At 46.7% G+C, this 27501-nt stretch overlaps 1 long non-coding RNA gene across 1 annotated transcript in view; it reads right to left on the bottom strand.

The window, feature by feature from the left end:
* Window positions 1-27501, bottom strand: part of LOC138647089 (uncharacterized) — a 38699-nt gene that overhangs the window by 9092 nt on the left and 2106 nt on the right. The window contains exon 2 of the long non-coding RNA XR_011314874.1: window positions 16649-16756. This is a non-coding gene — a long non-coding RNA (uncharacterized lncRNA). The remainder of the gene's footprint in view (window positions 1-16648; window positions 16757-27501) is intronic.

The following is a 27501-nucleotide window of genomic DNA, read 5'->3' as shown; positions in this document are numbered from 1 at the left end:
TTGCAGCCCCGAGCTGTGAGTTTTGCCTGGCTGGTTATCAAAAATACAGGGGAACCCACGCCGGGTTTTTTTTAAATTATTCATTTATAGCGCAGGAGCCGGCTGATGAATCCACCCATCTGCCGCTCCTGCTCTCACTGTTATTAGCGGCAGCAGGAGTCGGCTGATGGGAGCTGTAGTCCCATCAGCTGACACCAGAGACTGGAGGTAAATTTTATACCTCCGATCACAGCTGCGTGTTCACGCTGTCTTTTGACAGCATGGGAACCGCAGCTCTTTGACCGGTGGGTATGATTTCACCGCCGGTCAGAAGCGGTGTTTGCTGCGCTGTCAAGCACATGACAGAGTGACAAACACCCTGTGCCAGCATTGTGATTGGCAAGCAAATAAAAGTGCCAAACATGCTGGGCGGGTCATCCGAATATATAACGAGGCGAATACCAAATAACTCACAACGAATAGCCCGAATAGCATACTATTCATGCGAGTATCGAATAATGCCAAATGTATTTGCTCATCACTAATGGATATATGTTGTAGAGACAATATAATAAGACAAGCAATTACCACCTCGAAATTACCGCCTCGAAAGCATCACCAAACCAGGGATTCAAGCTTCAGGAGGCTAATTTGCATATTCCAGGTGCCTTCTGGGAGAAGCGAAGTCTCCCTAAGCTAGAAGATCGTTGGGTACAGCCGGGACCAGCTGCTTCGAAAGCATCACCAAACCAGGGATTCAAGCTTCAGGAGGCTAATTTGCATATTCCAGGTGCCTTCTGGGAGAAGCGAAGTCTCCCTAAGCTAGAAGATCGTTGGGTACAGCCGGGACCAGCTGCTTCGAAAGCATCACCAAACCAGGGATTCAAGCTTCAGGAGGCTAATTTGCATATTCCAGGTGCCTTCTGGGAGAAGCGAAGTCTCCCTAAGCTAGAAGATCGTTGGGTACAGCCGGGACCAGCTGCTTCGAAAGCATCACCAAACCAGGGATTCAAGCTTCAGGAGGCTAATTTGCATATTCCAGGTGCCTTCTGGGAGAAGCGAAGTCTCCCTAAGCTAGAAGATCGTTGGGTACAGCCGGGACCAGCTGCTTCGAAAGCATCACCAAACCAGGGATTCAAGCTTCAGGAGGCTAATTTGCATATTCCAGGTGCCTTCTGGGAGAAGCGAAGTCTCCCTAAGCTAGAAGATCGTTGGGTACAGCCGGGACCAGCTGCTTCGAAAGCATCACCAAACCAGGGATTCAAGCTTCAGGAGGCTAATTTGCATATTCCAGGTGCCTTCTGGGAGAAGCGAAGTCTCCCTAAGCTAGAAGATCGTTGGGTACAGCCGGGACCAGCTGCTTCGAAAGCATCACCAAACCAGGGATTCAAGCTTCAGGAGGCTAATTTGCATATTCCAGGTGCCTTCTGGGAGAAGCGAAGTCTCCCTAAGCTAGAAGATCGTTGGGTACAGCCGGGACCAGCTGCTTCGAAAGCATCACCAAACCAGGGATTCAAGCTTCAGGAGGCTAATTTGCATATTCCAGGTGCCTTCTGGGAGAAGCGAAGTCTCCCTAAGCTAGAAGATCGTTGGGTACAGCCGGGACCAGCTGCTTCGAAAGCATCACCAAACCAGGGATTCAAGCTTCAGGAGGCTAATTTGCATATTCCAGGTGCCTTCTGGGAGAAGCGAAGTCTCCCTAAGCTAGAAGATCGTTGGGTACAGCCGGGACCAGCTGCTTCGAAAGCATCACCAAACCAGGGATTCAAGCTTCAGGAGGCTAATTTGCATATTCCAGGTGCCTTCTGGGAGAAGCGAAGTCTCCCTAAGCTAGAAGATCGTTGGGTACAGCCGGGACCAGCTGCTTCGAAAGCATCACCAAACCAGGGATTCAAGCTTCAGGAGGCTAATTTGCATATTCCAGGTGCCTTCTGGGAGAAGCGAAGTCTCCCTAAGCTAGAAGATCGTTGGGTACAGCCGGGACCAGCTGCTTCGAAAGCATCACCAAACCAGGGATTCAAGCTTCAGGAGGCTAATTTGCATATTCCAGGTGCCTTCTGGGAGAAGCGAAGTCTCCCTAAGCTAGAAGATCGTTGGGTACAGCCGGGACCAGCTGCTTCGAAAGCATCACCAAACCAGGGATTCAAGCTTCAGGAGGCTAATTTGCATATTCCAGGTGCCTTCTGGGAGAAGCGAAGTCTCCCTAAGCTAGAAGATCGTTGGGTACAGCCGGGACCAGCTGCTTCGAAAGCATCACCAAACCAGGGATTCAAGCTTCAGGAGGCTAATTTGCATATTCCAGGTGCCTTCTGGGAGAAGCGAAGTCTCCCTAAGCTAGAAGATCGTTGGGTACAGCCGGGACCAGCTGCTTCGAAAGCATCACCAAACCAGGGATTCAAGCTTCAGGAGGCTAATTTGCATATTCCAGGTGCCTTCTGGGAGAAGCGAAGTCTCCCTAAGCTAGAAGATCGTTGGGTACAGCCGGGACCAGCTGCTTCGAAAGCATCACCAAACCAGGGATTCAAGCTTCAGGAGGCTAATTTGCATATTCCAGGTGCCTTCTGGGAGAAGCGAAGTCTCCCTAAGCTAGAAGATCGTTGGGTACAGCCGGGACCAGCTGCTTCGAAAGCATCACCAAACCAGGGATTCAAGCTTCAGGAGGCTAATTTGCATATTCCAGGTGCCTTCTGGGAGAAGCGAAGTCTCCCTAAGCTAGAAGATCGTTGGGTACAGCCGGGACCAGCTGCTTCGAAAGCATCACCAAACCAGGGATTCAAGCTTCAGGAGGCTAATTTGCATATTCCAGGTGCCTTCTGGGAGAAGCGAAGTCTCCCTAAGCTAGAAGATCGTTGGGTACAGCCGGGACCAGCTGCTTCGAAAGCATCACCAAACCAGGGATTCAAGCTTCAGGAGGCTAATTTGCATATTCCAGGTGCCTTCTGGGAGAAGCGAAGTCTCCCTAAGCTAGAAGATCGTTGGGTACAGCCGGGACCAGCTGCTTCGAAAGCATCACCAAACCAGGGATTCAAGCTTCAGGAGGCTAATTTGCATATTCCAGGTGCCTTCTGGGAGAAGCGAAGTCTCCCTAAGCTAGAAGATCGTTGGGTACAGCCGGGACCAGCTGCTTCGAAAGCATCACCAAACCAGGGATTCAAGCTTCAGGAGGCTAATTTGCATATTCCAGGTGCCTTCTGGGAGAAGCGAAGTCTCCCTAAGCTAGAAGATCGTTGGGTACAGCCGGGACCAGCTGCTTCGAAAGCATCACCAAACCAGGGATTCAAGCTTCAGGAGGCTAATTTGCATATTCCAGGTGCCTTCTGGGAGAAGCGAAGTCTCCCTAAGCTAGAAGATCGTTGGGTACAGCCGGGACCAGCTGCTTCGAAAGCATCACCAAACCAGGGATTCAAGCTTCAGGAGGCTAATTTGCATATTCCAGGTGCCTTCTGGGAGAAGCGAAGTCTCCCTAAGCTAGAAGATCGTTGGGTACAGCCGGGACCAGCTGCTTCGAAAGCATCACCAAACCAGGGATTCAAGCTTCAGGAGGCTAATTTGCATATTCCAGGTGCCTTCTGGGAGAAGCGAAGTCTCCCTAAGCTAGAAGATCGTTGGGTACAGCCGGGACCAGCTGCTTCGAAAGCATCACCAAACCAGGGATTCAAGCTTCAGGAGGCTAATTTGCATATTCCAGGTGCCTTCTGGGAGAAGCGAAGTCTCCCTAAGCTAGAAGATCGTTGGGTACAGCCGGGACCAGCTGCTTCGAAAGCATCACCAAACCAGGGATTCAAGCTTCAGGAGGCTAATTTGCATATTCCAGGTGCCTTCTGGGAGAAGCGAAGTCTCCCTAAGCTAGAAGATCGTTGGGTACAGCCGGGACCAGCTGCTTCGAAAGCATCACCAAACCAGGGATTCAAGCTTCAGGAGGCTAATTTGCATATTCCAGGTGCCTTCTGGGAGAAGCGAAGTCTCCCTAAGCTAGAAGATCGTTGGGTACAGCCGGGACCAGCTGCTTCGAAAGCATCACCAAACCAGGGATTCAAGCTTCAGGAGGCTAATTTGCATATTCCAGGTGCCTTCTGGGAGAAGCGAAGTCTCAGCTGCTTCGAAAGCATCACCAAACCAGGGATTCAAGCTTCAGGAGGCTAATTTGCATATTCCAGGTGCCTTCTGGGAGAAGCGAAGTCTCCCTAAGCTAGAAGATCGTTGGGTACAGCCGGGACCAGCTGCTTCGAAAGCATCACCAAACCAGGGATTCAAGCTTCAGGAGGCTAATTTGCATATTCCAGGTGCCTTCTGGGAGAAGCGAAGTCTCCCTAAGCTAGAAGATCGTTGGGTACAGCCGGGACCAGCTGCTTCGAAAGCATCACCAAACCAGGGATTCAAGCTTCAGGAGGCTAATTTGCATATTCCAGGTGCCTTCTGGGAGAAGCGAAGTCTCCCTAAGCTAGAAGATCGTTGGGTACAGCCGGGACCAGCTGCTTCGAAAGCATCACCAAACCAGGGATTCAAGCTTCAGGAGGCTAATTTGCATATTCCAGGTGCCTTCTGGGAGAAGCGAAGTCTCCCTAAGCTAGAAGATCGTTGGGTACAGCCGGGACCAGCTGCTTCGAAAGCATCACCAAACCAGGGATTCAAGCTTCAGGAGGCTAATTTGCATATTCCAGGTGCCTTCTGGGAGAAGCGAAGTCTCCCTAAGCTAGAAGATCGTTGGGTACAGCCGGGACCAGCTGCTTCGAAAGCATCACCAAACCAGGGATTCAAGCTTCAGGAGGCTAATTTGCATATTCCAGGTGCCTTCTGGGAGAAGCGAAGTCTCCCTAAGCTAGAAGATCGTTGGGTACAGCCGGGACCAGCTGCTTCGAAAGCATCACCAAACCAGGGATTCAAGCTTCAGGAGGCTAATTTGCATATTCCAGGTGCCTTCTGGGAGAAGCGAAGTCTCCCTAAGCTAGAAGATCGTTGGGTACAGCCGGGACCAGCTGCTTCGAAAGCATCACCAAACCAGGGATTCAAGCTTCAGGAGGCTAATTTGCATATTCCAGGTGCCTTCTGGGAGAAGCGAAGTCTCCCTAAGCTAGAAGATCGTTGGGTACAGCCGGGACCAGCTGCTTCGAAAGCATCACCAAACCAGGGATTCAAGCTTCAGGAGGCTAATTTGCATATTCCAGGTGCCTTCTGGGAGAAGCGAAGTCTCCCTAAGCTAGAAGATCGTTGGGTACAGCCGGGACCAGCTGCTTCGAAAGCATCACCAAACCAGGGATTCAAGCTTCAGGAGGCTAATTTGCATATTCCAGGTGCCTTCTGGGAGAAGCGAAGTCTCCCTAAGCTAGAAGATCGTTGGGTACAGCCGGGACCAGCTGCTTCGAAAGCATCACCAAACCAGGGATTCAAGCTTCAGGAGGCTAATTTGCATATTCCAGGTGCCTTCTGGGAGAAGCGAAGTCTCCCTAAGCTAGAAGATCGTTGGGTACAGCCGGGACCAGCTGCTTCGAAAGCATCACCAAACCAGGGATTCAAGCTTCAGGAGGCTAATTTGCATATTCCAGGTGCCTTCTGGGAGAAGCGAAGTCTCCCTAAGCTAGAAGATCGTTGTGTACAGCCGGGACCAGCTGCTTCGAAAGCATCACCAAACCAGGGATTCAAGCTTCAGGAGGCTAATTTGCATATTCCAGGTGCCTTCTGGGAGAAGCGAAGTCTCCCTAAGCTAGAAGATCGTTGGGTACAGCCGGGACCAGCTGCTTCGAAAGCATCACCAAACCAGGGATTCAAGCTTCAGGAGGCTAATTTGCATATTCCAGGTGCCTTCTGGGAGAAGCGAAGTCTCCCTAAGCTAGAAGATCGTTGGGTACAGCCGGGACCAGCTGCTTCGAAAGCATCACCAAACCAGGGATTCAAGCTTCAGGAGGCTAATTTGCATATTCCAGGTGCCTTCTGGGAGAAGCGAAGTCTCCCTAAGCTAGAAGATCGTTGGGTACAGCCGGGACCAGCTGCTTCGAAAGCATCACCAAACCAGGGATTCAAGCTTCAGGAGGCTAATTTGCATATTCCAGGTGCCTTCTGGGAGAAGCGAAGTCTCCCTAAGCTAGAAGATCGTTGGGTACAGCCGGGACCAGCTGCTTCGAAAGCATCACCAAACCAGGGATTCAAGCTTCAGGAGGCTAATTTGCATATTCCAGGTGCCTTCTGGGAGAAGCGAAGTCTCCCTAAGCTAGAAGATCGTTGGGTACAGCCGGGACCAGCTGCTTCGAAAGCATCACCAAACCAGGGATTCAAGCTTCAGGAGGCTAATTTGCATATTCCAGGTGCCTTCTGGGAGAAGCGAAGTCTCCCTAAGCTAGAAGATCGTTGGGTACAGCCGGGACCAGCTGCTTCGAAAGCATCACCAAACCAGGGATTCAAGCTTCAGGAGGCTAATTTGCATATTCCAGGTGCCTTCTGGGAGAAGCGAAGTCTCCCTAAGCTAGAAGATCGTTGGGTACAGCCGGGACCAGCTGCTTCGAAAGCATCACCAAACCAGGGATTCAAGCTTCAGGAGGCTAATTTGCATATTCCAGGTGCCTTCTGGGAGAAGCGAAGTCTCCCTAAGCTAGAAGATCGTTGGGTACAGCCGGGACCAGCTGCTTCGAAAGCATCACCAAACCAGGGATTCAAGCTTCAGGAGGCTAATTTGCATATTCCAGGTGCCTTCTGGGAGAAGCGAAGTCTCCCTAAGCTAGAAGATCGTTGGGTACAGCCGGGACCAGCTGCTTCGAAAGCATCACCAAACCAGGGATTCAAGCTTCAGGAGGCTAATTTGCATATTCCAGGTGCCTTCTGGGAGAAGCGAAGTCTCCCTAAGCTAGAAGATCGTTGGGTACAGCCGGGACCAGCTGCTTCGAAAGCATCACCAAACCAGGGATTCAAGCTTCAGGAGGCTAATTTGCATATTCCAGGTGCCTTCTGGGAGAAGCGAAGTCTCCCTAAGCTAGAAGATCGTTGGGTACAGCCGGGACCAGCTGCTTCGAAAGCATCACCAAACCAGGGATTCAAGCTTCAGGAGGCTAATTTGCATATTCCAGGTGCCTTCTGGGAGAAGCGAAGTCTCCCTAAGCTAGAAGATCGTTGGGTACAGCCGGGACCAGCTGCTTCGAAAGCATCACCAAACCAGGGATTCAAGCTTCAGGAGGCTAATTTGCATATTCCAGGTGCCTTCTGGGAGAAGCGAAGTCTCCCTAAGCTAGAAGATCGTTGGGTACAGCCGGGACCAGCTGCTTCGAAAGCATCACCAAACCAGGGATTCAAGCTTCAGGAATTTTTGCCTGTAGGACATTATTGCAAGAGAGCTTGGCTGAGTAGATTACACAAGAAGGAAAACACACAGCAAGTCAGCAGGATCTAGGAGCAACATGGCAGATGTGACAACCTACATGGTGAGCTGCAGCATGTGCTACATGTTCACAGATCGACCAGAAGAAGAATCCAATTTCACCTGTCAGAAGTGTAGACTAGTGGCCCTTTTAGAAGAAAAGGTGCGGGGTCTGGAAGAAAGAATAGCAACTTTGAAACTCATCAAAGAGAATGAAGACTTTCTAGACAGAACAGAAGCATCTCTACTGGTCACAGAAGGTGCAAAAAGTGTCAGAGAACCTCCAAAAGCAGATGAGTGGAAGCATGTGACCAAAAGAAGCAAGAAGACCATGGAGAAATCACCAACCACACAACTGAAGAACCGATATCAAATCTTTGTAGAGGATGAAGATGGCACACCTAAGAATGAAGCAATACCAGCAAGCAAAAAAGAAAAGGGCACACAGCAACAAGTGACAGCAAAAAGTACAGCCAAGAAGCAACGAAGAGTGGTGGTGGTGGGAGACTCACTACTGAGAGGCACCGAAGCAGCCATCTGCAGACCAGACATAACTGCAAGAGAAGTATGCTGCCTTCCAGGTGCGATGATCAAGGATGTGACCGATAGGATACCAAAGCTCTTCAGCTCCAAGGACGTCCACCCATTTCTTCTGATACATGTTGGCACCAATGACACGGCAAGGAAGGACCTACCGACAATCTGCAAGGACTTTGAAGAGTTGGGGAAGAAGGTAAAGGAACTGGATGCACAGGTAGTTTTTTCTTCTATCCTTCCAGTAGACGGGCATGGCACCAGGAGATGGAACAGGATCCTTGATGCAAACAACTGGCTAAGACGATGGTGCAGACAACAAGGATTTGGATTCCTGGACCACGGTGTGAATTACTGGTATGATGGACTCCTCGCCAGAGACGGACTACACCTCAACAAACCTGGGAAACACACATTCGCCAGAAGACTCGCTACACTCATCAGGAGGGCGTTAAACTAGAAGAAGAGGGGACGGGAAGAAAAACATTAGACTCGAACAAAGACGACCCAGGAAAACATACTCAGAAGGGAGGTAAGAACATTTCTAAAACAATCCACAGTGAGGAGATTGGAACAAAACAAAATCCTCTAAACTGCATGCTCGCAAACGCCAGAAGCCTGACAAACAAGATGGAAGAACTAGAAGCAGAAATATCTACAGGTAACTTTGACATAGTGGGAATAACCGAGACATGGTTAGATGAAAGCTATGACTGGGCAGTTAACTTACAGGGTTACAGTCTGTTTAGAAAGGATCGTAAAAATCGGAGAGGAGGAGGGGTTTGTCTCTATGTAAAGTCTTGTCTAAAGTCCACTTTAAGGGAGGATATTAGCGAAGGGAATGAGGATGTCGAGTCCATATGGGTTGAAATTCATGGAGGGAAAAATGGTAACAAAATTCTCATTGGGGTCTGTTACAAACCCCCAAATATAACAGAAAGCATGGAAAGTCTACTTCTAAAGCAGATAGATGAAGCTGCAACCCATAATGAGGTCCTGGTTATGGGGGACTTTAACTACCCGGATATTAACTGGGAAACAGAAACCTGTGAAACCCATAAAGGCAACAGGTTTCTGCTAATAACCAAGAAAAATTATCTTTCACAATTGGTGCAGAATCCAACCAGAGGAGCAGCACTTTTAGACCTAATACTATCTAATAGACCTGACAGAATAACAAATCTGCAGGTGGTTGGGCATTTAGGAAATAGCGACCACAATATTGTGCAGTTTCACCTGTCTTTCACTAGGGGGACTTGTCAGGGAGTCACAAAAACATTGAACTTTAGGAAGGCAAAGTTTGAACAGCTTAGAGATGCCCTTAATCTGGTAGACTGGGACAATATCCTCAGAAATGAGAATACAGATAATAAATGGGAAATGTTTAAGAACATCCTAAATAGGCAGTGTAAGCGGTTTATACCTTGTGGGAATAAAAGGACTAGAAATAGGAAAAACCCAATGTGGCTAAACAAAGAAGTAAGACAGGCAATTAACAGTAAAAAGAAAGCATTTGCACTACTAAAGCAGGATGGCACCATTGAAGCTCTAAAAAACTATAGGGAGAAAAATACTTTATCTAAAAAACTAATTAAAGCTGCCAAAAAGGAAACAGAGAAGCACATTGCTAAGGAGAGTAAAACTAATCCCAAACTGTTCTTCAACTATATCAATAGTAAAAGAATAAAAACTGAAAATGTAGGCCCCTTAAAAAATAGTGAGGAAAGAATGGTTGTAGATGACGAGGAAAAAGCTAACATATTAAACACCTTCTTCTCCACGGTATTCACGGTGGAAAATGAAATGCTAGGTGAAATCCCAAGAAACAATGAAAACCCTATATTAAGGGTCACCAATCTAACCCAAGAAGAGGTGCGAAACCGGCTAAATAAGATTAAAATAGATAAATCTCCGGGTCCGGATGGCATTCACCCACGAGTACTAAGAGAACTAAGTAATGTAATAGATAAACCATTATTTCTTATTTTTAGTGACTCTATAGCGACAGGGTCTGTTCCGCAGGACTGGCGCATAGCAAATGTGGTGCCAATATTCAAAAAGGGCTCTAAAAGTGAACCTGGAAATTATAGGCCAGTAAGTCTAACCTCTATTGTTGGTAAAATATTTGAAGGGTTTCTGAGGGATGTTATTCTGGATTATCTCAATGAGAATAACTGTTTAACTCCATATCAGCATGGGTTTATGAGAAATCGCTCCTGTCAAACCAATCTAATCAGTTTTTATGAAGAGGTAAGCTATAGACTGGACCACGGTGAGTCATTGGACGTGGTATATCTCGATTTTTCCAAAGCGTTTGATACCGTGCCGCACAAGAGGTTGGTACACAAAATGAGAATGCTTGGTCTGGGGGAAAATGTGTGTAAATGGGTTAGTAACTGGCTTAGTGATAGAAAGCAGAGGGTGGTTATAAATGGTATAGTCTCTAACTGGGTCGCTGTGACCAGTGGGGTACCGCAGGGGTCAGTATTGGGACCTGTTCTCTTCAACATATTCATTAATGATCTGGTAGAAGGTTTACACAGTATCGATATTTGCAGATGATACAAAACTATGTAAAGCAGTTAATACAAGAGAAGATAGTATTCTGCTACAGATGGATCTGGATAAGTTGGAAACTTGGGCTGAAAGGTGGCAGATGAGGTTTAACAATGATAAATGTAAGGTTATACACATGGGAAGAGGGAATCAATATCACCATTACACACTGAATGGGAAACCACTGGGTAAATCTGACAGGGAGAAGGACTTGGGGATCCTAGTTAATGATAAACTTACCTGGAGCAGCCAGTGCCAGGCAGCAGCTGCCAAGGCAAACAGGATCATGGGGTGCATTAAAAGAGGTCTGGATACACATGATGAGAGCATTATACTGCCTCTGTACAAATCCCTAGTTAGACCGCACATGGAGTACTGTGTCCAGTTTTGGGCACCGGTGCTCAGGAAGGATATAATGGAACTAGAGAGAGTACAAAGGAGGGCAACAAAATTAATAAAGGGGATGGGAGAACTACAATACCCAGATAGATTAGCGAAATTAGGATTATTTAGTCTAGAAAAAAGACGACTGAGGGGCGATCTAATAACCATGTATAAGTATATAAGGGGACAATACAAATATCTCGCTGAGGATCTGTTTATACCAAGGAAGGTGACGGGCACAAGGGGGCATTCTTTGCGTCTGGAGGAGAGAAGGTTTTTCCACCAACATAGAAGAGGATTCTTTACTGTTAGGGCAGTGAGAATCTGGAATTGCTTGCCTGAGGAGGTGGTGATGGCGAACTCAGTCGAGGGGTTCAAGAGAGGCCTGGATGTCTTCCTGGAGCAGAACAATATTGTATCATACAATTATTAGGTTCTGTAGAAGGACGTAGATCTGGGGATTTATTATGATGGAATATAGGCTGAACTGGATGGACAAATGTCTTTTTTCGGCCTTACTAACTATGTTACTATGTTACTATGTTACCTCAGCTTATAACTCCTCTCATCTGTTTAAAGGAGCGGCACTCATATAGGTAACAATGAAGAGATGATTCACAGCAGTTTAGCCTTAATATAATGTCATTTATGTACGGCATAGAAAACATGGCTGCTTTATTCTAGAAATAGCACCACACCTACCTAAAGGTTGTGTCTGGCACTGCAGTTAAGCTTCACTGAAGTGATCAAAATCAAGCTGCAGTACTGGACAAAACCTGTGGACAGGCATAGCACTGTTTTGGAAGAAAGCAATAAAGTTTACAACTCTATGAAACTTGTTAAAAAAAACCATTAAATAAATATTTTGTGGGGCAGATTTTTTATTGATATTATAATTTTATCGACAAGTGATCATTACATTTTTCATTACTGCCCAAAGGTTAAAAAAAATATTGTTCTAGAATCTAGAAAAAGAGAGTCTATGTATTTGTTTGCCGAATGTCATAGGGGCTTCGAAAGTGAAGCAATCCTTACACGTTGAGACATGGAGTCCATAAGAGCTCGGCAGGAGTTCAGCATTAACTTTTTTCAGTAATTTCGGAGCACAGTCGCTCCTCTGTCAGAACAAACCAGACAGGCTAGCCTTTACTCATCACCACCCGGTCACCAATTTTACTTCTTTAGACCCACTGTATACCAGGAACAAAACACAATTGCCGTAAATCGGGAGCATCCCTCAAGACCCACAGTACACTGGGAAAACCCCACAATATTTGCCATATAATGGTAACACCTCTTCTATACACCAGGAACTCCCAAGACCCAGCATATATTGGGATCATTACACAAAATTTGCCGTCCCACGGGAAACATCCCTCAAGACCCGCCATATAATACCAGGAACATCCCACAAGGCCTGTAACGCCCCAAAAGAACGGTCATATACTGTTAACACCCTGCAAGCTTTGTAATATACTGTGCACACCCCACAAAGCTTCCAATACATCTGGAACGCCGTACAATTCTTGCTGCATACTGGGAATATGCCACAAGGCTTGCTATTTTGGAGACATTCTGACCCAATTGTAGCAACATTAAAATTTGACCCTTGTCACAGTTGCTCAGATCCTTACACATGCCCAATTTTCTGCATCCAGTACATTAAATTCCAGAACTGACTATTCAGACTTGCAGCCCAATATATTTCACCCCTGACAGATACCAACGTAAGCGAGATAATCAAAGTAAATTTTTTTTACCAGATATTTTAGGATGGCCATGCATATTGCGGCTGAACTGTAGTAGATACCTGGGGATTACCATTATCCTAGCTCAAGATAGACGGGAACACTTAATGTTATGGATGATTAATGACATTTACTATAGATAGGTTTCCCTACTCTAGGGATCAGTCATGCAGCCGACATGTTGCGGATTTCTCGCCGACACTGAATCTTATGTTTAATGTAAATTGTACTTCTTCTATTGTCAGTTTGGTGCTACTCTAGAGATCTATAGTCCTGCGCTACGTCCCCTCTGCAACTTCATTGTCAGTACCCCTGATTATCAGCAGCCAAGCTACAGCAATTGGAATGCAAATGTATATGGCTTCCCCAGTACTGACCATTATGCACAATGAAGTAGCCCCAAGACGTCTTCACTATAATGTTCTTGAAATGCTTCTCCCCCTACAATCAGTACCTGATCGGTGAAACAAAGTGTTGACATTTTACTTGCCATTTTAATGGTAATTATAACTGCAGATTGTTGTAAATGATTATGTTATTTATCAGCGGAGACGGCATGGAATTCATTTCACGATATGAGGATATTAAAAGTATTTTCACGCATTTGACAAATTTCTTTTTTTGCTCGATTGTAAACCATCGAGTCACACAAATCTCTCAGAAGCGTACGAGCTTTTATGAATCTTTAATGGCAACCTTTTAAAGGCTGATTGGCTCTGAAGACTGCATTAACTGCCAAGCAATATAACAGGACCGCATCTGGGGGATGCATATGCATCTGTAATAATGAACCTAAATAATGGCTTAATTTATAGTCACATCTCCCAGTGTTTCTTAGTTACATCTGTTTCTTGGGAAGCTGAAAACATGGATGTCTTTCCAGCAAAACCTATAAAGCGCTAATGCAGTGATACTTACGCCAAGTCATTGCCTATTACAGATCTTTCCAAAGAAGGGAGCGGGAAGAGAAGATGTGATGGGAAAGAACTCCAGTACTTTGGACTTTTTTGTAAAATCTCATAGATTAACACTGGGCCGAGTGCTATACAATATTTTCTTGCATAGCACTTGGCCGTATTCTACAGTAGTGTGACTTCGGCCTTAGTATTAAAATGACCATTTAATGTTACCACTAAGAAGTAGAAAAGATCCCCAATGGGTATATGAAAGTGACAGGTAAAAAAGATAAGTGCTCAGGAAACGGCCAATAAGGCGCAAAGAAAGAGGGTTCAGGACAAAAAGACGCCAAAAAATCCACAATTTACCCAACCCATACATAGTCAGAATTGAAAATTATTATTATTATTATACATTTTTATAGCGCCATTTATTCCATGGCGCTTTACATGTGAATACGGGGCAAATATAGACAAATACATTAAACATGAGCAGATAACAAGGCACACGAGTACATAAGGAGGGGGGACCCTGCCCGCGAGGGCTCACAGTCTGCAGGGGGTGGGGGTGCCATTAAAGATTTCATCCATAGTGAGAACGCTATTCGAATATTATCCAATTTTACCATAGGTTTATGCGACCATAGTTAATATTATGGGAAATATTTTGAGAAATATTGCGTTTGAAGCCAGCCTAAGGCAGTCATGTTTTTTGAAGGGGTTAGGGAAGTCTCCACAGCTACATCAGTAAGGTAAGAAGATCAGATCCATGAGGAAAGGTCGGTACCGACCTCCTGAAAGAATCCGCCTACCTCAGATCTGTGGACTGAGCCATCATTATCTCTTTTCCTGTATAACATGGTGTCACCTGGGAATCATGTGCCCCACAGGAGCAGCAGACAGCAAACCAAGGTCTTACTTATTATGCAGAAGGTGTTCATCCTAATACACGTGTGATGGTGACACAAAGGGGTTTATATGTGGCATCTACAGTCGATCAGAAGACATCTGTTATACGGGCATCTGAATGTCACATACACAGCACATTACATCTAGAATTACAGCAGCATGTGATGATACACTGACACTTGGGGTACAGGATAATAAGACACTGGCACATGGGGTACAGTATAATGACAGTGACACTTGGGGTACAGGATAATGACATTTACTCTTAGGATACAGGATAATAAGACACTGGCACATGGGGTACAGTATATTGACAGTGACTTTGGGGGTACATGATAATGACAGTGACATTAGGGGTACACTATAATGACATTGACACTTGGGGTACAGAATAATAAGACAATGACACTTGGGGTACAAGATAATGACAGCAACATTGGGAGTACAGGATAATGACTGATACTTAGGGTACAGAATAATACGACACAGGCATTTGGGGTACAGGATAATTACACTGACACTTAGGGTATGTGTCCACGTTCAGGATTGCATCAGGATTTGGTCAGGATTTTATGCAGGTAAAATCCTGACCAAATCTGCACCTGAGGTCACTGGCAGGTCACCTGCGCTGTCCTTGCGTTTTTTCTGCAATGTAAGGGCATACTGCATTCATGAAATCCCCTCCACTATGCTGTAACATCTAAACGCTGTGTTTTTGATGCTGCGGAAAAACGCAGCGTAAGGGTATGTTCACACGTTCAGGATTTCCATCCTTTTTTTCTCAGGACTGTTTTTTTAAAAAACTGCAGCTCTTGGCAGAAAACGCAGGTCCTTTTTTTGGTCCTTTTTTGATGCGTTTTTTGATCCTTTTTTTTTATGCAGTTTTCTAACCCTAACCCTAACCCTACCCCAACCTTAGTGGAAAAAAAAAAAAAATTCTTAATTTTTTTATTGTCCCTACCAATGGGGGTGACAAAGTGGGGGGGGGGTGTCATTTACTATTTTTTTATTTTGATCACTGAGATATAACCTATCTCAGTGATCAAAATGCACTTTGGAGCGAATCTGCCGGCCGGCAGATTCGGCGGGCGCACTGCGCATGCGCCCGCCATTTTGCAAGATGGCGGCGCCCAGGGAGAAGACGGCCGGACGGACACCGGGACGCCGGGTAAGTATAAGGGGGGGAGATTAGGGCACGGGGGGGGGGGCATCGGAGCACTGGGGGGGGGGCATCGGAGCACGGGGGGAGGGGCATCGGAGCACGGGGGGCAGGATCGAAGCAGGGGGGGCAGCCACACTCCGCCCACGCACTTCCGCCCGCTCCCCCGCACTTCCTGCTGCAGCGGTTCTGAACATCAAATCGCAGTAAAACCCGCAGATATATTTTTGATCTGCGGGTTTTACTGCGGTTTTGACCTCACAATGGAGGTCTATGGGTGCAGAACCGCTGCGGTTCAGGAAAAAGAAGTGACATGCTCCTTCTTTTTTGCCGCAGCTATTCTGCGCGGCTTTTTAAACGAAATTCCGGATCATGTGCACAGCAGTGACTGTTTTCCATAGGGTTACATTGTTATGTACCCTGCATGGAAAACAGCTGCGGAACCGCAGCGGCAAAACCGCTGCGGTTCCGCAGTAAAAAACGCACTGTGTGAACATGGCCTAAAAAACGCAGCGTTTCCTGAACGTGGAAACATACCCTTAGATCTGCCTCTAAAGTGCTCCATCAAAATGGAGCATGCACAGCCACCACTCTCTTCATTCTCTAAGGGACTGCACTGTTGGCCATCTCTGCAATCCCATTGAGAATGAACGCGCAGTCACCACTACATCCCGATGTGGCATTTCACAGACCTCTTCATAAGACCACTGCATGTCCCAAGAAACCAAACCCCCACCTATATGTGTCTGTTTGGCAGTGAGATACATAGCTGCAACATAATGGTTTACTAAAGTTCTTTTGGTGTTTTACGCATATTGCAGTAGAAAAAAAAAAACCAGCTGCAAAATGACCGGGTGTAAATATATTCTCATTTGGTGGTTTCAGCGGTGAGACCCCTCTACAGTCTACTAAATACTATTCAATATTTAGCAAACCACTTGTGTAAATCAGCACTTCAGCAGCGGTTGCGGACATTGCGATAAGCAAGAGTTATTGTACAAAATGTATTTTTGTTGAAAATTGAAGACACTGAGAATTTTGTCAGATTTTCTTTCGGTGCCTTTTGAAATGAAAATTATTTGCTGGCTAAACACATTAGAGATCACAGTGAGAAATTATATCAGCAATTCTAGTTTCATACCAGTTCGAATTCCTTGTACCCTGCGAGAAGTAACACTGGGTGCAGCTCCGTCCTCCTTCAGATGTATTGGTGTCCAGTCAGCCTGTCGCTAAGAGAAGTTACAGGCATCTAAGGGTTAAAGAAAAAACATGAATGAAGTAAACAATCGCAACATAAAAAGCAACAAAGTGTCAGGAAACAACAATATTCAATGTATTCACATTTACAATTATAAAAAATGGAAATAAATGGACTTTCTAAAGCTCAAAAGTATATTTATTAATAGTACAAATATATGGTAACCCATTGGGGATCTTTTCTACTTCTAATTGGTAACATTAAATGGTCATTTTAATACTAAGGCTGAAGTCACACTACTGTAGAATACGGCCAAGTGCTATGCAAGAAAATGTTGTACAGCACTCGACCCAGTGTTAATCTATGAGGAACCTCACATTAGTGTTTGTATTCTACGTGTGTGTAAAATTGCAGCAGGCTGCGATTGTCACCGAGACTCGTCGATGCAAGCCTATGGGTGCAAGAAAAACATCGTACAGAACTCCAACCATACCAACACTGTCCGATTTTTACGCACCGATGTCCTCTGAAAAGCTGGCAATTCAATAGGATAAATAAACATACTGTGTTATATGATAACAAAACTTTTCCTCCACTCATGGTTAGTGGTTGGGTGAAGCCATTTATTGTCAGACTACTGTGTTTTCTCTTTATAAATCATAATGACAACACAAAACATCCAAATGACCCTGATCAAAAGTTCACATACCCCATTTCTTAATACTGTGTATTGCCCCCTCTAACATCAATGACAGCTTGAAGTCTTTTGTGGTAGTTGTGGATGACGTTCTTTATTTCTCAGATGGTAAAGCTGCCCACTCTTCTTGCAAAAAGCCTCCAGTTCCAGTAAATTCCTGGGCTGCCTAGCATGAACTGCGCGCTTGAGGTCTCCCCAGAGTGGCTCAATGATATTGAGGTAAGGAGACTGAGATGGCCACTCCAGAACCTTCACTTTGTTCTGCTGTAGCCAATGACAGGTCTACTTGGCCTTGTGTTTTGGATCGTTGTCATGTTGGAACGTTCAAGTATGTCCCATGCGCAGCTTCCGGGCTGATGATTCCAAATTTGCCTCCAGTATTTGTATTACATGTATTAAAGGGAACCTGTCACCCCCCTCAGGCGTTTGTAACTAAAAGAGCCACCTTGTGCAGCACTAATGCTGCATTCTGACAAGGTGGCTCTTTTAGTTATGCTCCCTGCACACGCTGAAATAAACTCTTATAAAATGTGCCCCCTCATACCGTGAAATGGTCCCGGGGGTGGGTCTTTCCCTCCTAATCAGACGCAGCACAGCCGTCACTCCGGGCCTGTGCGCGCCGCCTCCTCTTGCTTCATTAGCGTTCCTGGCGCCTGCGCTGTAAGTTCGAAGGGCAGCGCAGCTGCGCAGGCCTGAAAAAATACATACAGTGCAGGCACCGGGAACGCTAATAAAGCAAGAGGAGGCCAGTTTTTCTGGCTTCGAGGTTTATTTATGATGCCAGTCTGGGGGTAGTCCTGTTGGGTATCGGCTACCACCGGGTACTACATAGAGTGCGTCCTCACTCTGGATTGGGGTCTGTGTGCTCACAGTTCTCTGTGCCACTGAAGTCTGGGTGCACTTTGAGCACATGGTGACCGGTGCAGGGGTCACCTGTTCGGGTGAGCGGTAGGACGGTGAGACAGTGATGTCTGGCTTGTATTTGCGGACGTGAAGGGCATACCACCCCTTGTCTCCCCAATGCCGCATGTACCTGACACGGTCACCCGGGTACAGATCCCGGCCTGGGTGTCCTTCGATGAGGTGCGCCTCCACATCGTGCCGATTGACGAACACTTCGAGGTCGAGGCCGGGCTCTTTATAAAGCCCCAGCCTCCCTGCAGGCGGAAGGTTACGATGATCCCATACTGCTGTGGGCCCCAGTTCTCCTCGGCCATCGGCCTAGCCTTTGCTTTGGCCTGCAGGTCCCTCTCACGGTCAGCCTGACGCCGGAGCTCCTTCTTCCTAGCCCACTCCGCCTCCTGCTGCCGACGGTATAATTAATGGGCGACGACCGCAATACTCTCCCCCTCTGGCTGGACCTCTCCAGGGAACCCGATCAGGTTGGTGGTAGCGCGGGTCCATTTACAGGTCACCCACTCTCCCCGGATGACCGCTGCAGCGGGATGTCTGAGGTCTTGACAGTCTCCCATGGCCTCTCCCACTCCAAGCGGCTACACACCCGGCCGGGTGGTGGTGGGAGCGAGTGTACGTCCACCAGCAGGGATCCCTCGGCTACCGGAGCAGGGTCGGTGTCGTTACCTGCCTCCATGGCGTCTCTGGTGCCGATCTCCTCTGCCGCAGGCTGGGGCTCTGGCGGTTGGCTGCATTGTTGCTCCTCAGGGCCAGCAGTCGCACGTTGGCAAAGGTTCCGGAGCTGCCGACACAGCTCGTCGACTTCCGCTCCCAGAACCTCCTGGTTCATGCGTCCTGGTAGGGTTTCGCTCGGCTCCAATTGGCTGGAGCAGCGACGGGTGTTTTCCCCCTCTTCAGGACTGCCTCCGCTCACCATGACGCCAACCTGGTTCTGCCGAATGGTATCCAGCGATTCTTGCTCCTCCAACTCCGGAGGGCGGTTCCTTCTTCATCCTCCACCATCCCAGACCAGGAGGCGGATCTTCTTCGTTGACGGGCATATCTCCCGGACATAGTAGTATCTGTGAGGGGCTGGCTTTACTTTCGCGCCGTTCTTCCATGCTACGCCCACGATGACACGCCCCACTCCCCCAGCACGCCACATGGTGCTGCAATGGCGGCGGTTATCTTGGCGGCAAATAGCAATACGCAGTCTTTCAGCAGAAACAATTCAAACACGATTCTGGCACAGTTCTTAGGCGCACATGACCCGAATTCTCAGGCTTAAGTAGATCCTGTTCGTGACGCCAAAATATTGGAGCGCCCCCTTGGGCCGTGGGGTACTCGGATCCGGGCCCTTCATCTTCTCAGTGGGGATGTCACTGTGGCTGACCCCGTCCGTGGCCCTCTGGAGGTCCTTTGAAATTGCGGGGAAAGGTCTTTAAAGGGATGTTCGTGACGCCACCTGTGGTATTCGGTCAGGGTGACCGACGCTGCTTAGGGGTCCGCTGAGGTGATGTTATGGCAGCTAGATGGTATACCTTCCCACAGGTGAAGTGTTCCCCAGGGCTTCCCAGAGTATGGATAGTGGATGATGTAAGGCGCAGTGAATAACGAGGACACAAGGTTGCAGTCTCTTTACCTTTACTGAAGGCTTCAGCATCCACAGTCCAGCGTAAGGACCACAGGGTAGGCAGAGTCCGGTCGGTCTGAAGGCAAATCCAGAGTCCCCTTATCCAGGTGGAATTCAATAGCCTTCCCCTAGCGCACAGTAATACAGTAGGTCCCTACTTGTATAAGCTCCAATAAGGTCCTCACTGTTGTTACTCCTCTGTTTCCCGTGGTCAGATAGAACAAAACACGTATGACTGGTGGCCTGAGGCTTTTTATAGGGACCCTACAGACACCCCGGCCTCCACAAGTTGCCACCGTGCCTCCTGTGTAAATGGTCAGGCAGCTAACGTGAAATTACCTGTCCTGCCATTCTCTGAAGAAACGGCATAGAGCTCTTTACTCCCTCGGTGTTCAGGCTACCAATCCTGCACTTCAGAAGGAGGCACCCTGCTTCTAGCTGGTCTCCCACTGATGTTTCACTCCTGATGCTATGACTTTGTTGCTCACTCACTGCAACACAATTCCCTTCGTGTCCTTTCTTAGGATGCTGCCGCACGTGGGGCAAGCGCAGCTCAGTGTACCTTCCTTCCGTAGGCCGCAGTCTGGAGCTGGCTGGAACCCAACCCAGCCAGCCTCTGCCAAACTCGGTCAGGACCCATTGACTATCTCCTTCTCCCTCAAGTCAGCTTCTGCCCCCGTCTCTGACTAACTTCCTCCCTAACCCACCAGTTTTACCCAAGTGTGAGGAGTGCCCTAATAAATAAAAGCATGACTCCCCCTGGTGGACTGGAGTGTGAAGTGTGTGTAGTGGTTGTGATACCTGGACAGAAGATCTCCTTCATTGCCTTCAGATGTAACATCACTCCAACGAACCAGGACTCTGGGGCGCTGCACAAGTATCAGTCATTATCCTGTCCTCCCAATGTTACTGTCATTATCTTGTACCCCAAGTGTCATTGTCTTATTATTCTGTACCCCAAGTGTCAATGTCATTATTGTGTACCCCTAATGTCACTGTCATTATCATGTACCCCCAAAGTCACTGTCATTATTCTGTACCCCATGTGCCAGTGTCTTATTATCCTGTACCCCAAGTGTCAGTGTATCATCACATGCTGCTGTAATTCTAGATGTAATGTGCTGTGTATGTGACATTCAGATGCCCGTATAACAGATGTCTTCTGATCGACTGTAGATGCCACATATAAACCCCTTTGTGTCACCATCACACGTGTATTAGGATGAACACCTTCTGCATAATAAGTAAGACCTTGGTTTGCTGTCTGCTGCTCCTGTGGGGCACATGATTCCCAGGTGACACCATGTTATACAGGAAAAGAGATAATGATGGCTCAGTCCACAGATCTGAGGTAGGCGGATTCTTTCAGGAGGTTGGTACCGACCTTTCCTCATGGATCTGATCTTCTTACCTTACTGATGTAGCTGTGGAGACTTCCCTAACCCCTTCAAAAACATGACTGCCTTAGGCTGGCTTCAAACGCAGTATTTCTCAGAATATGTCTCATAATATTAACTATGGTTGCATAAACCTATGGTGAAATTGGAAAATATTCGAACAGCGTTCTCACTATGGATGAAATCTTTAATGGCACCACAGTTTTTATTTTCAATTCTGACTATCTATGGGTTGGATAAATTGTGGATTTTATGGCGTCTTTTTGTCCTGAATCCTCTTTCTTTGCGCCTTATTGGCCGTTTCCTGAGCACTTATCTTTTTTACCTGTCACTTTCATATACTTTACTATTCAATAAGAAATCCACTAACAGTTACTGAAGTTAAACGTCTCAAAAAGTTGACTGGGCGTCTTTTAAGTTTTTAAAGGATGTGTCAGCTCAGACAGACCGTATAGGCTGTAGAGGATATTGCCCCTGTAATTGCACCTTCAATCATTTAAATACTGCCACCGTTCTCCTGAAACTAAAATCAGATATGCTAATTAGCGTTCTCAGTGCATTTTGGGTGTGGCCAAGAAGCCCTGCGCACTGTGACAAATGCATGCCCCGCCTCCCTCACTGGTGATTGACGGCACTGTCTTGCCTGGAAGGAGTGCTGTCTGCAGAGAAACTCGGGCAAGCCAACGCTGTCAATCACCAGTGAGGGATGCACAGACATGGAAAACCAGTACGCTGAGCTACCTGGCCACACCCAGGATGCACAGAGCACCTAATTAGCATGTGATTAAAATGTGAACAGCCCCATGGACCGCGAAAAACTAGCCTCTGAATGAGACAAAGGAAAAAGTTTTTTACAGTGTCTTGTGAAAGTATTCAGCCCCTTGGAACTTTTCAACCTTTTCCTACATATCATGCTTCAAACATAAAGACACCAAATGTAAATTTTTGATGAAGAATCAACAACAAGTGGAACAATTGTGAAGTTGAACGAAATTTATTGGTTATTTTAAAGTTTTGTGGAAATACAAAAACTGAAAAGTGGGGCGTGCAATATTATTCGTCCCCTTTACTTTCAATGCAGCAAACTCCCTCCAGAAGTTCATTGTGGATCTCTGAATGATCCAATGTTGTCCTAAATGCCTAATGATGATAAATATAATCCACCTGTGTGTAATCAAGTCTCCGTATAATGCACCTGCTCTGTGATAGTATCAGGGTTCTGTCTGAAGCACAGAGAGAATCATGAAGACCAAGGAACACAACAGGCAGGTCCGTGATACTGTTGTGGAGAAGTTTCAGGCTATGTGCACACGTTCAGGATTTTTTGCGTTTTTTCGGCCGTTTTCCACGGAAAAAAACGCTTAAAAAATGCATACATAAGCATCCCATTATTTTTAATGCATTCTGCAATTTTTGTGCACATGATGCGTTTTTCCGCAAAAAAACACATTGCGGTAAAAAACACAGCATGTTCATTAATTTTGCGGATTTTTCGCGTTTTTGCCGCTATTTAATGCATTGGGAAGCTCTGGAAAAAAAACGAGAGAAAACCGCAAAAAAAAAAACCCTGAAAAAAACGCATGCGGATTTCTTGCAGAAAATGTCCGGTTTTGTTCAGGAAATTTCTGCAAGAAATCCTGACGTGTGCACATAGCCTAAAGCCGGATTTGGATGCAAAATGATTTCCAAAACTTTAAACATCCCAAGGAGCCCTGTGCAAGTGATCATATTGAAATGGACGGAGCATCATACCACTGCAAATCTACCAAGACCCGGCCGTCCCTCTAAACTTTCATCTCAAACAAGAAGACTGATCAGAGATGCAGCCAAGAGGCCCATGATCACTCTGGATGACCTGCAGAGATCTACAGCTGAGGTGGGACAGTCTGTCCATAGGACAACAATCAGTCGTACACTGCACAAATCTGTCCTTTATGGAAGAGTGGCAAGAAGAAAGCCATTTCTCAAAGATATCCATAAAAAGTGTTGTTTAAAGATTGCAACAAGCCACCTGGGAGACACCAAACATGTGGAAGAAGGTGCTCTGGTCAGATGAAACCAAAATCAAACCTTTTGGCAACAATGCCAAACGATATGTTTGGCGTAAAGGTAACACAGCTCATCACCCTGAACACACCATCCCCACTGTCAAACATGGTGGTGGCAGCATCATGGTTTGGGCCTGCTTTTCTTCAGCATGGACAGGGAAGATGGTTAAAATTGATGGGAAGATGGATGGAGCCAAATACAGAACCATTCTTAAAGAAAACCTGTTGGAGTCTGCAAAAGGCCTGAGACTGGGACGGAGATTTGTCTTCCAACAAGACAATGATCCCAAACATAAAGCAAAATATACAATGGAATGGTTCACAAATAAACGTATCCAGGTGTTAGAATGGCCAAGTCACAGTCCAGACCTCAATCCAATCGAGAATCTGTGGAAAGAGCTGAAAACTGCTGTCCACAAACGATCTCCATCAAACCTCACTGAGCTCGAGTTGTTTGCCAAGGAAGAATGGGCAAGAATTTCAGTCTCTCCATGTACAAAACTAAGAGACATACCCCAAGAGACTTGTTATCGCAGCAAAAGGTGGTGCAACAAAGTATCAAGTTAAAGGGGCCGAATAATATTGCACGCCCCACTTTTCAGTTTTTGAATTTCCACAAAAATGTAAAATAACCAATAAATTTCATTCAACTTCACAATTGTGTTCCACTTGTTGTTGATTCTTCATCAAAAATGTACATTTGGTATCTTTATGTTTGAAGCATGATATGTGGAAAAAGGTTTTGAAAAGTTCCAGGGGGGCGAATAATTTGCGCAAGGCACTGTAGTTCTTTTTTACTTTTTTTTTTTTTTTAATAATAATTATTGCTGGAAGGGGCCAAGGATGGAGGACATTATAACAGGATAAGGGACATTATTAATGTAATGGGCCCAAGATGTGGGACATTATTACTAGAACGGGCCAAAGATGGGGGACATTATTATTATTACTAGAACGGGCCAAAGATGGGGGACATTATTACTGGAAACGGCCCAGAATGGGAATCATTATTACAGGAAAGAGACTCAGGATGGAGGACATTATTACTGGAAGGGGCTCATGATGGGAGACAATAAGAAGGAGCATAGGGTATGGGATATTATACTAGGAAGGGGACATTGTTACAGGAAGAGACCAGGATGGGGGCATTAGTACATGATGTGGGGCATTATACCAGAAAGGGGAGCAGGATAGGGGAAATTAGTACTAAAAGGGATCCAGCATGGAGGACACTATTTCAGAAGGGCTCAAACTTCTGCAGAACATACAGGTGTAGGCCCAGGTCTAAATTTTGCATCTGTGCCCTTCGTACTTTAGCTACGCCACTGTTCTGGTCCCTGCAATTCCACATCAACTATCATATTTAGAATATCCCTTAAAGTACTGCAGGACATGCTGGGAGTTGCAGTCCTCCGATGTTTTGTGATGTACAACTTCATTAATGCAGATGAAATGAAAGTATTAACAAAAAACTGCAGTAAATAAGATGTATCTACGTGCTCAGGGGGAGACGCCATGTGCTGTAACCTTGTACAGAGATGTGACCGTGTACTGAGATGACACCACGTACAGAGATGTGACCGTGTAATGAGATGACACCACGTACAGAGATGTGACCGTGTACTGATGACGCCATGTACAGAGATGTGACCGTGTACTGATGACGCCATGTACAGAGATGTGACCGTGTACTGATGACGCCATGTACAGAGATGTGACCGTGTACTGATGACGCCATGTACAGAGATGTGACCGTGTACTGATGACGCCATGTACAGAGATGTGACCGTGTACTGATGACGCCATGTACAGAGATGTGACCGTGTACTGAGATGACGCCATGTAGTGAGATGTGACCGTGTACTGATGACGCCATGTACAGAGATGTGACCGTGTACTGAGATGACGCCATGTAGTGAGATGTGACCGTGTACTGATGACGCCATGTACAGAGATGTGACCGTGTACTGAGATGACGCCGTGTACAGAGATGTGACCGTGTACTGAGATGACGCCGTGTACAGAGATGTGACCGTGTACTGAGATGACACCACGTACAGAGATGTGACCGTGTACTGATGATGCCATGTACAGAGATGTGACCGTGTAATGAGATGACACCACGTACAGAGATGTGACCGTGTACTGATGACGCCATGTACAGAGATGTGACCGTGTACTGAGATGACGCCATGTAGTGAGATGTGACCGTGTACTGATGACGCCATGTACAGAGATGTGACCGTGTACTGAGATGACGCCATGTAGTGAGATGTGACCGTGTACTGATGACGCCATGTACAGAGATGTGACCGTGTACTGAGATGACGCCATGTACAGATATTTGACCGTGTACTGATGACGCCATGTAGAGATGTGACCGTGTACTGAGATGACGCCATGTAGTGAGATGTGACCGTGTACGGAGATGACGCTGTGTAGAGATGTGACCGTGTACTGAGATGACGCCATGTACTGAGATGTGACCGTGTACTGAGATGACGCCATGTACTGAGATGTGACCGTGTACTGAGATGACGCCGTGTACAGAGATGTGACCGTGTACTGAGATGACGCCATGTACTGAGATGTGACCGTGTACTGATGACACCATGTACAGAGATGTGACCGTGTACTGAGATGACGCCATGTAGTGAGATGTGACCGTGTACTGAGATGACGCCGTGTACAGAGATGTGACCGTGTACTGAGATGACGCCGTGTACAGAGATGTGACCGTGTACTGAGATGACACCACGTACAGAGATGTGACCGTGTACTGATGATGCCATGTACAGAGATGTGACCGTGTAATGAGATGACACCACGTACAGAGATGTGACCGTGTACTGATGACGCCATGTACAGAGATGTGACCGTGTACTGAGATGACGCCATGTAGTGAGATGTGACCGTGTACTGATGACGCCATGTACAGAGATGTGACCGTGTACTGAGATGACGCCATGTACAGAGATGTGACCGTGTACTGAGATGACGCCATGTACAGAGATGTGACCGTGTACTGAGATGACGCCATGTAGTGAGATGTGACCGTGTACTGATGACGCCATGTACAGAGATGTGACCGTGTACTGAGATGACGCCATGTAGTGAGATGTGACCGTGTACTGATGACGCCATGTACAGAGATGTGACCGTGTACTGAGATGACGCCATGTACAGATATGTGACCGTGTACTGATGACGCCATGTAGAGATGTGACCGTGTACTGAGATGACGCCATGTAGTGAGATGTGACCGTGCACTGAGATGACGCCGTGTACAGAAATGTGACCGTGTACTGAGATGACACCATGTACAGAGATGTGACTGTGTACTGAGATGACGCCGTGTACTGAGATGTGACCATGTACTGAGATGACGTTGCGTGCTGTGACCGTGTACTGAGATGACACCATGTACAGAGATGTGACCGTGTACTGAGATGACACCATGTACAGAGATGTGACCGTGTACTGAGATGACGCCATGTACTGAGATGTGACCGTGTACTGAGATGACGTTGCGTGCTGTGACCGTGTACTGAGATGACACCATGTACAGAAATGTGACCGTGCACTGAGATGACGCCATGTACTGAGATGTGACCGTGCACTGAGATGACGCCGTGTACAGAAATGTGACCGTGTACTGAGATGACACCATGTACAGAGATGTGACCGTGTACTGAGATGACGCCATGTACTGAGATGTGACCGTGTACTGAGATGACGCCGTGTACAGAGATGTGACCGTGTACTGAGATGACGCCATGTACTGAGATGTGACCGTGTACTGATGACACCATGTACAGAGATGTGACCGTGTACTGAGATGACGCCATGTAGTGAGATGTGACCGTGTACAGAGATGACGCCGTGTACAGAGATGACGCCGTGTACAGAGATGTGACCGTGTACTGAGATGACGCCGTGTACAGAAATGTGACCGTGTACTGAGATGACGCCGTGTACAGAGATGTGACCGTGTACTGAGATGACGCCGTGTACAGAAATGTGACCGTGTACTGAGATGACGCCGTGTACAGAGATGTGACCGTGTACTGAGATGACGCCGTGTACAGAAATGTGACCGTGCACTGAGATGACGCCGTGTACAGAGA

This window comes from Ranitomeya imitator, chromosome 8 (assembly GCF_032444005.1).
Source record: "Ranitomeya imitator isolate aRanImi1 chromosome 8, aRanImi1.pri, whole genome shotgun sequence".
In the NCBI taxonomy this organism is placed as follows: Eukaryota; Metazoa; Chordata; class Amphibia; order Anura; family Dendrobatidae; genus Ranitomeya; species Ranitomeya imitator.
This window is presented reverse-complemented; position numbering and strand designations above follow the sequence as displayed.